Here is a 9,693-nt window from a genome sequence, read left to right on the forward strand (position 1 = left end):
CTGAATACGTCGGGTCTTTGTGAGCGACTACCTGTCAGTTACCGTTTTTGTTTTTTGTTTTTGATGCACATAGACATTTAATATGTCCCCACGGCTGCGACAGAAAAGCCCGTTGGTGTTGCTGCATAGCAGTTTTACATTGCAAGAGAGAGAGAGAGAGAGAGAGCCATCCAGCTGCAGAAATATGTTGCCTCCCCCAGCGGGACAACAGGCGCTGCTGGAGCCACCTCCAGACACCGGGAGACAGAGATCAGGCTCAGGAGACATCAAGGAGCAATCAGTGTCTTCTCACATATACCGACAGACTGATTTATGATGAAACTTTAAAGAAATCATTTATATTTCACCACCTCTAAATTGGTGTATGAAATTTTCATCCACAATGAAACACGCAAAAAAGTATATCTTAAGTCGAATAAATCAGACCGAGCTGCTCCCAAGCAATTGACTTTGAAGTACATTTTCAACACTTTCGTGTGTGTTCATGTACCTAAGGCTTTTACTTCCTGTGCCTACAGCTTTCTCACGTTTGAGGGAGGACAGTATGTCAGACTGATTAACAGAATTACTTTTGCAGGGTCTGCCATGGTAAACAGAAAGTGGCAATCCCGATATTTCATTAAGAATCACAGACCTTTGTTTGCCTAATATAGAAATGGTTTTAAATAAAATATAATGTAGTTTTATTTTTGTAATGTTTAATTTGCATTTTTTGGCTTACATGGGCTATGACAGCACCTTATATGCAAAATATTAATTTTTATCTTAAATGATTTATCAGCAAAAATTAATCTAACTCATGACAAGATTTTATTGAGTAAAGCCAAATACACTGATTATAACTGCATTTCATAATTATTTTACAATATAACACATATTTTAATATATAAAAAGGCCTCCAAATGAGAAGCATCGTACACCCTTGAGATTGGGCTGGTTTTGTTTTCACTTTTTAAAATTTTACTGTATCGTCAGCTGAATGCCTTTCCAGTTTTAAATATTTTTGGCCTCCAATTACTGTATAAGTAATTGGAGGGAATGTTGCTATCATACAAAGACTTGTCTCAACGCTGGAAGGTGCAGTCATATCTTGCCTTTAAAAACATAAACCCTCAGTAGAATTGTGCAAGAAAAGATTTCTCTCACTTCAAGGAGCTTTACCACATATAAATAAATCGGCACTGTCTAAAAATAAAAGTAAAGCCCAAGTAAAATAGAGAGAGCACATGCAGCAAGGCTTGATATAACTCAGGTGACTTGTTTGCTTTTTTTCCCTCCTCACTTTCTTACTTACATCCGAATCAAGGAGTGCTGCAGAGGTGTCTGTGTGCTTTACACAAAGACATACTCTTCTCAGTCTCCCTCAGGAGCTCTCCACGTTAACAATCCCAATTACACCGAGACCACCAGAGACAGCTGTTTTTATTACAGAACCGCTCCTTTGTGCCGCCAACAAGGTATCTCCGCTGCTAGACTGAACACAGAGATAAAGCTACACTGAGAGACAGAGAAGAGGAGAGGGAGAGAAGTGTGGAGTGAAGTGGATGAAGTCTCTTGGCTGCTCGCAGTGGTGATGCCTTTATTCACAGCTTCCCCCTCCCTTTTCTGATCTCGTGGAGCTCTTTACATGTCGGAGCAGAAGGTCAATGCTTGTTGGGAGAGGGTCTACAAAGAGATCAGGATCTATCTCAAGGCAACAGCAAATCGCACAAAGAAGGGGTTGTTTCAGCCACTAAGAGCGGTGCTTTATTTATTCATCTGCTTTACCTGGGAAATGTGACAGGTTCCACAAGGAACATTCTGGCTTTAATGTGTTGTTTAAATGCATACAACAAAAGGTAGAAGCCTTCAGGATTTACTAAATGTCACACACTGTACTGTAGCTCTCAGAGGGAACAAGTCGCTCACCACTTGAGATAATGAAAGAGGTTTCAAAAACTGCGCTTGAATTGCAGCTCAACTGGTATACAAACTGAGAGATGGTTTTCTATTTGATCTCTATGTAGGGCTAAATAAAAGCATCAACAGTTCTCAAGATATTCTAATGACTTTTTATAGGTTGATACAGAACTGCTTGTTTGTCTGTGACATTTTAATAGAGCTACTTTTCCTAAAATAGGTAACAAGACCTGAAATGTTTGGACATCTAGTGTTAAGGCAGATTATGATGACATATTGCCAGTTAGGCTGCTTTCTGATCAACAAATAACAAAAGGACATTGGAAAAGGCTTAGAACATGCAATAATCAGAAATTTAGGGCTTCTTAGTGACTAAATGTGCCACTATCCCACCAGTTAGTCGCTAGCTTTGTCTGTCTGCCATTTGATTTTCAGCAGGGAGTGTACAATGGGTTTATCAGAGGCATTTAGCTGAAAACAGCTGATTTCTGCTAACGTTGCTGATGAGAGAGGTGAGCGTGAACCAAAACAGTAAAGTTGCGGGTCGTCAAACCAAAACAATGAGCTGAAAGAAACTAAAACGCTCTGTAGAGCTGAGGGGAACCGCGGAGCTGGGTGATAATTCTCTGTGGTTTTGTCACTACAAGTATCAGCTTTCACATCACACAGTGTCAATTAATCCATTGTTAATATAAAAATATGGATTAGTTCAGCTTTAACCACGTGTTTTAGTTGCCTAACTTTAACCATAGGTTATTATACCATAACCATGATCTTCACCTAACTGTATCCATACCTCGGTTGCTGTGTGCAGATATTGTAAAAAGAAAAACATTTTGAAATGTTGGCATTGAACGTTAAAAATGTTGGCATTTAACGTAATGGAGGGTTTTGTACAATCGCCCAATATCAACATCAATTCTGGCGATAGTGTTGATTATCTATATAGTTTGGTTGTAGCTGACTAGACACAGACAATATCTCCATATTTCTCCAGACCATTATGGCCAATATCATCACTTATGTTGACTACAGTACAATAACCAGCAGAAAAGCCAGCTAACCTGGTGTAGTAGTGAAGCCAACCTCAGGCCATGACTGATTAGAGGCCTTGAGAGTGAAGTGTGCCATGAGGTCAGGAAAACAAATAACACCACCACCAATTTCCCTATTACGCGCCAGGTACCAACCTTTGGGGGGGAGGCATTAGATTCTGGCCCAGCCCTGCCTATAGGCTGCAGGGCAGCAGTTGATAAGGTCAAGCCTCATAATGATGTCACATACCTTTAGGTACTTCAGATCAATATCGAGAGAGGCGCGTTATACCTGACAGCCAGTCAAATAAAGCCTGCCTGGCAAAGGGAAAAAAAATACTCGCTTTGAGATTGTCTCTTCTGATAAAATGAGATCCTCTCTCTCATGCTGCTTTTGGCAAATATATTAATGGAAGCCTTTGTGATCTTTAAAACAATGTGGTCATTTACACAGCTGATAAAATATCCTTTGACTTATTTTTGACTGATCAACCTTGAACAATAAAACCTTTTAAATGTAACTATATAGTAAAGCATGAATTACTGTAAATTGCATGCAGTCGATGTAGCGTTGATGCACGTGGTTCCGTAGGGTAACATTTGACATGACGTTCCTTTGAGTAAACCTGACCTCATATGACAACAAATGTGATGGCGAAGAAGGCTGCATATACGAGGAGTTACACCTCGGAGCATGTGACTATAAAGAATGCGTATGTCAAGTGCTATACAAGTGATTAATGTAGCAGGATGATTGCAGAATTCTGTCCAACCTGAATGAACATTTCTTCTGCCTCTCTCATTAGTTTGACTGTCCCACGCGGTAATATATTGCTTGTCACTGGGTTGTCTAATGGTTGATGCTAATTGACCTCCTTTCCCCCCTTCTTCTGCACAAATGAAAAGATTTCCTCCGTCCTGTGATGGAGCATGTCACAATCTGATCCGACAAATTAAAAAGCTCGCTGCTGTCACACTGTCATCATTCGAAGCTCTTGCCTCATCAGCTATAATGATCATTTTTCTTCACTGAAACCACTGCAGTGCACTGCCAAACACAATACTTAAGAGGGCACGTTGCTGCAGTTGTGCAGTATGTGTGACATATCTGAATATATTTCATCCGTGAAATCTTCTATACTGTTAATCTTGAACTGTCCTTCAACCTAAACATTAGGGTTTTTTTCTATCAAGAATTAAGTTTTAGTTCATGTTTAGTTATATTTCTAAATTTCCATTTCTGAATTAGTTCAACCAAGTAAATCTGATGTCCCTATACATTTCTGAAGACTTCTACCTATATATGGAAAATATGAACCATTTATTATTTATCACAACTCCAAATTAACAGTAGATTATATTTTATTTAAAGGCTTAAAAACATTACTAGTGTAACCTCCTCTTTAACAGCATCATGTTATTTACAATTTGTGCCTCACACTATCAAACTGCAAAGGCATAGTCAACCAAAAAAAAGTCTTAAATTCAGTGTATTAAAAATACACAGATCATATATAACTGACTTTAAAGCCTAATTTCTCAATCACAGATGATAACAGAAATCTAAATTCACATGTAGACAAGACTAAAATCTGTAATCTCTGAACAGCTTCACATTGAATTTTTTTCTTTTTGTTGTACTTGGAACATGTGAGTGCCATTCTGCGAAGCCATTGGCCTGAACATGATAGCAACACGAGAGCTCAGCCACCGCACATTATTGTCTGCAGAGTGATGATGACGCTCATTACCTGCAATCAGCTGCCCCATCTGTGGCCGAAACTGAAATTGAGCGTGACATTTTACCTGCTGACTTTGTGTGTATAACTTTATAATTTATGCGGTGTACCCATACTATTGACAAAAACGCAGCGCTGTGATCAAAGCAAGCCATTCAGGAGGTTGGACAGGGCCACGAAGACAGGTCCTGTAACATTAATGATCTTCAAACGCTCGTCTATTTCACTGGGAGCTATGCACAACTCCCTAGCAAGTCCCCCGTCCTCCCCCTGGAGGTAATTGTGACTGGCTGGTTAGGTGACAGGTGTCAAGTGGCCCCTCCTCAACCGATTCATCATGCTAAGCAGGGAGGAAAAGCTGATCTCAGTCTCTCTCTTTCTCTCTCTCTTTCTCTCTCTCTGTCTTTGTACTTTTCTTCTTGTCTGTCTCTTTTTTTGTAACCTCAGATAACTACTTTGTCATTACCTCAGAGTGCCCCGATCACATGTTAGCTATGTTTTACGACAATGTTTGGAATACAGTATGCATCAAGCATGCTTGATCCACAACTTGGTACATGCTGTCGAATTACAAATTGTTAATGTTGTATCATGTGCTTATTGAGCACAAATGAATATATGGTGTGTATGTTTGTGCATAACAGAGAGAGTAGGGCTTTAGGGCTGCAATAATGATTACTTTGAGCATCAGTTAAACTGCCAATTATATTCTTGAGTGAAAAACCATCCAAAACACAAAGTTATATATATATATGTATATATATATATATATATATATATATATTCAGTATACTATCACCTAAGACAAAGCAGCAAATCCTAATAATTTAGAAGCTTTAACCCGACAATGTTTGCCATTTTTACTTGAAAATTACTTACCGATTAATCATTATCAAAATAGTTGCTATTTTTTTTTTATCAATCAACTAATCAATGAATGGACTAATTCAGCTAATTCAGCTCTGAGAGAGAGAGAGACAAAGTTCCTTTTGAGACACATTAGATGTCAAAACTTTGCGCATTTGAATCATAGTAATCAATACTATACGATTATTTTTCATTATCAGCTAACCTCTCGGCTATTTTTCTGGTCAACTGCATAATCGTAAAATGTCAGGGAAAAAAGTTTCCAGACACCAAGGTGACGTCTCCAAATTGCTTATTTTGCCTGACCAACAGCCCAAAACCTAAAGATATTCTACTTAAAATGATATAAAACAGAGCTTAGGAAGTCCTCACAATTAAGAAGCTGAAACCGAAAAAATGTTTGTTTTGTTTTTGTTTCTTAAATTACTCAATTTATGGTTATAAGTTATCAAAATTTTCTGTTAATTGAATAATTGATTAACCAAATAATAATTTCAGCACCAGTTATTTCTAAGCCAAAGTTCCTTTGAAGCTGGAGTCCTCTTTCTGTGCAGAATAATTGGTGAGAGTTTAGTGAGTAACTGAATACTGAAACGGTTGGCGACCACTGGGCTGCTGACAAGCAGGTTAGCACACTGGCCAAAAATCATGCAGCCCTGTAGAGATGTGGAGAAAAAAAATACAGTCTACATTGTGTGTGTGTGTGTGTGTGTGTGTGTGTGTGTGTGTGTGTGAGAGACACAGAGAGCGAGAGAGAGAGAGACCACACCCTCACCATGCCCGCCTGTCTAAGCAGAATCCCATAGGGACCTGCCATACACACGCTCTCTCACACACACACCCCAGTCATTAATTCCTGCTTTGCATCTCCACACCATGTAATATTTATGGGTCACCGCAGCTTTGTATTCACAAATGGAAACGCCAAGAGAAAAAGGGAGAAGACACGATACCTCAATCAATCCTGTGAATAAGGTTCAGATTGTCACATCATGGCTTTTTTTTCCTGCACTAAGCCAGTGCTTATGCAGCATTCTTTTCTTTGACCTCTAAACAAGTGTTTTGTATGACGGATTGTCAGACACAACCTTTGAGATGGAGTCCTATTTAACACCTTTAGAGTTAAAAAAAAAAAAAAAGCTCAAGGCAAAGGTATTATGAACGTGACTGAAAATTTCATAGCTGCAGAATTTGAAGAAAAACAAAACTGCATTAGTCAGTAAAAACAAATGCAGACATTTTTGCCCGATATGACACTGGAATATAAACGACATACAGCACTCTAGTACAAACATTTGCTGCTACTCAGAATCTCCACACTAATCAAGGGAAGTCTTTGGTGCATTTTTCCCCTTCTGCATCTGACAGATCATAATTGGGGCCCTTTTTTCACTTCCTAAGATGTTGCCTGAAACCTGTGATGCAACAGTGGGAGCCATACCCTTGCTGCCTTTCAAATCAACAGTGTTGTCAAAACAGAGCCCTGAGGAACCCCCAGTAGAGCATGGCTCACCAGACCCCTGTAGAGATTTGAAGACCACTTTGGAACTCTAATCCACTCAAAATGTGCTGATAATTTTCCTTGCCAGGACACTCTCTGCCTGGTGTCACAAGAGTGGCCTCCAGGGAGCAGATCAGCCAATGATAACAAAGTAGCCAGATGTCTGGCGCTGGCAGAGTCCCAGAAGCCAGACAGCGGCACGCAGCAGCATCCGCTGTGGGCCACAGATCAAAGATACCTGAGAATTACTTATGGGCACAAAATATGTGTTGCTTACTCCACAGTTCCCATTAATAACAATCTGGGAGAATTTGTATTTCTAATTAACTATTTTCTTTCGGCATACAAAGTGCTGTAGGTTGTCTAAGGCTGCAGCAGCAATTTTTCTGTGGCAACTGCGAGTCGACAACAGGAAGTCGGATGCAGCACTGTCTGAAGGAGCCAGATCAGCTTTAAATGCAGTTCTGAGGCTCAGAACACCCCCTGACTTGCCTCAATAAACAAACAAACAGTGTAAGAGTCAGCGTATTTAGATTTAATCATGCTGCATGGTGCCTCCTTAGACTGGCCCTTGATGCATACCTCGAAAGCTTTAAGTATTGACATTGAAGTGATTCAACTGATGTGTGATTGTCATTAGTGATTACATTTTTGGCTAATTTCTTTCTAAAATTTTGTCCTAAGGACTGAGGAGGTGATACTTAATCTGTAAAGATCCGGCCAGTTACACCAGCATTTCCAGTACATTTACGAATTGTAGCCACCAAACATCTGACTTGCACTGATTTATACTTTCTACATGATTTGAGGCCTTGGCTCGTTTTTCACCACGGTTGTTTGTGTTAGTCTGACTGACATTAAGAAGCATTGCAGTTCCATGTTGTTTTCTCCTTCAGGCCCTGCACTTCTTTTAGAGTCCTGCATTTATTCCATCTTATGTGTTATGTTTAATACACAAATATTTAGAGTAGACCCCTGAATTTGAACTGAGAATAATAGTTAAGCTCTCTGTTTAGGGAAGGCATTTGTTGCCTTTTTTCATCTTCATGGGGGAAGAGGCGTATTTCATCCCGCACACATTTGTGCATATTTTGTCAGGCTCACTATGTTCTAGTGCACTTAAAAGTCATTGTTCAATGGATGGATATATGCATCCCATGCAATGTGTGTGTGCACTGTATTATATTAATTATTAAGTATAGAAAGTGTTGCTTCATGTCCGTATTTGATGGAGAATCCCCCCTCATACCCTGCCACCCATTCCCCCAATTATTCATATTACCTTTGCCGGTGCATGGTTCATGCAAATTCTCATTTGCATTGCTCTCTTGAATGTGCTATCTGCTGGCTGGAATCCCTTAAAGCCGATAGTGAACACTGCCCTTCATAAGATCTTGATTGTGACCTTTTCTCTTTTTAATGTTATTGTTATTCTACTATGACTCTCACTTTTTGAAGTGCACAGATGTACAACTAACAAAGAATTTTCCATACAACATATTGTGGTTTCATTGTTTTTGGCTTTTAATGGAGATATGTAATTCATGACTATCTTGCTCTCCTAAGCTATTCACCTTTACTATATTTTTGCTCACTGTATATCCACATTTTAACTCAGCACCAATTCATAACAGAAGTTATCTCATTGCACTTGTCCTATAGAGCAGGTCTAGACCATATTGTTAATAATATTATTTACAGAGGCCCAACAAATCCCACCATTAGCAAGCACTTGGCGACAGTCGCAAGAAAAACTTCCTTTAAGAGGCGGGGGGGGGGGGGCACAATGCAAATTCCACCTAGAATTTTATAATAATAATAAAAATGTAATGGTAGTGCTAATATTAATAAAGTAATAATGATAGTGGTAGGAATAATAATGATAATTATAGTAATAAGACTAATAATGACAATGGTAGTAGCAGTTGTCGAACAGGAACACAGGGACAGCAGGTGGCCCAAAATCACAGATCCAGACTCTGCAGCTCCTAAGGCAGAAATGCCTGCTGAAAGCAACAGAAGGAGAGAGGAGAGAGACGAGAAAGCACAAAACTATGGGAGAGAGATGATGTCGAGTTAGTAACATGCATTAATGGGATAAAAATGCATACAGGTGGAGAGGGAGAGGAGGAGAGAGGAGCTCAGTGCATCACGGGAAGACTACCAGCAGTCAAGCTAATGTTGGAGAACTATGATATCTTTTCCTAGTTCTTGTCAGTACATGTGCTGCAGCATTCTGGATCAACTGGAGAGTCCTAAGGAACTTATTCGGGCAGCCTGATAATAAGGAATTGCAATAATCCAGCCTGGAAGTAACAAATGCGTGGACTAGTTTTTCTGCATCATTTTGAGACAGGATGTGCCTGATTTTTGCAGTGTTACATAGGTGAAAGAAGGCAGTGCTTGAAGTTTGTTGGGGGAGTTAAAGGATAAATCCTGATCAAAGATAACTCCAAGGTTCCTTACGGTGGTGCTGGAGGCCAGGGCAATGCCATCTAGAGTAACTATATCTTTAGATAATGTGCCTCAGAGGTGTTTGGGGCCTAGTACAATAACTGCAGTTTTATCAGAGATAAGCATCAGAAAATTGTAGGTCATCCAGGTTTTTAGCTAACTGATAAGTTTCATCTGGCTTAATTGATAGATATAATTG

This window comes from Siniperca chuatsi, linkage group LG3 (assembly GCF_020085105.1).
Source record: "Siniperca chuatsi isolate FFG_IHB_CAS linkage group LG3, ASM2008510v1, whole genome shotgun sequence".
NCBI lineage: Eukaryota > Metazoa > Chordata > Actinopteri > Centrarchiformes > Sinipercidae > Siniperca > Siniperca chuatsi.